Source organism: Megascapheus bottae, chromosome 6 (genome assembly GCF_031878675.1).
Source record: "Megascapheus bottae isolate mThoBot1 chromosome 6, mThoBot2.hap1, whole genome shotgun sequence".
Taxonomy (NCBI): Eukaryota; Metazoa; Chordata; class Mammalia; order Rodentia; family Geomyidae; genus Megascapheus; species Megascapheus bottae.
The window spans coordinates 4,300,573-4,302,631 of NC_143514.1; the positions used below are offsets into that span (position 1 = coordinate 4,300,573).

The window sequence follows — 2,059 nt, forward strand, 5'->3', positions numbered from 1 at the left end:
CAAGGCCTTGGGTTCAATAGCTAGCAACACACACACACACACACACACACACACACACACACACAGAGTGGGGGGGAGGGAATTCTTTGACGGAATTCCTCACTTGGAATGGGTTTGTAAACAAATTCTAATGAAATAGCCTCTTCTCCTTTATTAACTAGAACCCAAACCCATATACAATTATTTGTTCCCACTTCAGTTCTTTCTTTTTTTTTTTTTTAACTTTTCAATTCCTTTTTTTAAAAAAATTTTTTTTTGGCTCTTGGGACAATGTCATTTTTCAATATGAAAAAAAAGCAGCAAGTTCAACACAAAATGGAAATCTGAAGTTTAGGATAGGACAAAACCAAAGGCAGGAGGAAAAAGCCAATAGCAAAAAGATGTTGCAAAAACGATGGTGTCTGGTTGCCTCTCCAGTGCAGTGACCAAAGATGGCTGTGTCAGGGATTATTTTCCTTTTTCAAAAGGTAAGAAAAAGTGAGGGCAGGATGTTTCTGGAGACCAGGGCTGGCCCCTCCCTTTCTTTGATCAGAGGAAAGGAATGCATACCAGAAGGCAAAGTTGGACGGGACTCCCACTTGACAGAGTAGCCATATCATCCCCAAAGATGAGAGCTCAAGACAGCTGCCACTACAAGTGGAGATAATACTGTGGATGTCTAAAGTTGACAGTGCCTCTCAATGATTAGTTTCCCTCTAACTGTCCTAGAATGGAAACTTGTACCCCACCCTCCTAATGTAGCAGGCAACTTTCTCCCCTACCCCTTCAGCCTGTAATTTACTTGGGGGTCAGGATGCCAGCCACCTCCCATGTTTTCAGCACCTGGTTGGTTTTAGGTAAATGTGGGTGAGACTCAGCATCTTGAGATTTTTAAAAACAAATGCCAACTAGACAGACATTGATAAGTGGGTATCAGAAGGAAATCAAAAGGCAACCCAGAAGAGCAGACATCTAGGTTTTCTAGAGTGGAAAGAGAGGAGACATTCAACAAATATTTATTGAGCGCCTACTATGTGCCAGGCACTGTTCTACACCCTACCCCCCAAAAAACAAGACAGAGGCTGCAGAAACAACTTCTGAAAGAGGAGGAAAAGAAGCAGCTGAAGAGGGCTGAGGGAATTGAGAAGCCTGAGGTGATAGGGGATGTCTCTTCTTTACGTCTCCTCTTCAGCCTCCTCACCGAAATCCTCTTCCTCTTCTGCGGTGGCATCCTGGTACTGCTGGTACTCAGAGACGAGGTCTCTCATGTTGCTCTCTGCCTCGGTGAACTCCATCTCATCCATGCCCTCCCCTGTGTACCAGTGGAGGAAAACCTTTCAGTGGAACATGGCAGTAAACTGCTCAGAGATGTGCTTGAAGAGCTCCTGGATGGCTGTGCTGTTACCAATGAAGGTGACCGCCATATTGAGGCCATGAGGTGGGATGTCACAGACAGCTGTCTTGACGTTATTGAGGATCCATTCCACAAAGTAGCTGCTATTCTTGCTCTGCACACTGAGCATCTGCTCATCTACCTCCTTCATGGACATGTCATGGAAGACAGCAGCCACAGTGACCAGAAACAAAGTTATCTGGTCTGAAGACCCGGCCAAAGGGTCCTGAGTGCAGAGTCCATGGTGCCAGGTTCTAGATCCATCAAGATAGCGCGAGTTATATGCGGGGCAAGCGAATGTTAAGGTTTTTTTAATTTGTTTGTTTGTTTCCTGTACGGTTCGTGGGCTGAAAGGATGGGACATGGCCCAGAGGCCAGAGCAGGGAGGTCTACTCGTGATGGCAGGAAGATTCTCTACTTCAGTTCTTTCTATAGAAAATTTCCTGTTCTGAAAGAATGGAAAAGATGATGTGCATACTTTGTTTTTCTTTTTAATCTTATGTGTTTTGCTTTTAAATCTGTCTCCCCCATCCTTTTATGGTTTTGTCCCCAGGTGGCACTCAATAAATAAAAACAACATCCTCTTGTAAAGCATTAGCAAGGGCACTCAGTGAATCACTTTGAACAAGGTAGTTTCTGGGCTTTAAATTTCAATTAAGACCATTGTGGCACAGAGTACATGTGCAC

General features: G+C 44.3%; 1 pseudogene; it reads right to left on the reverse strand.

Annotated features, from left to right (window-relative positions):
• Positions 1-1,154: 1,154 nt before the first annotated feature.
• On the reverse strand, positions 1,155-1,654 carry LOC150061231 (tubulin beta chain pseudogene; annotated as a pseudogene).
• Positions 1,655-2,059: the final 405 nt, after the last annotated feature.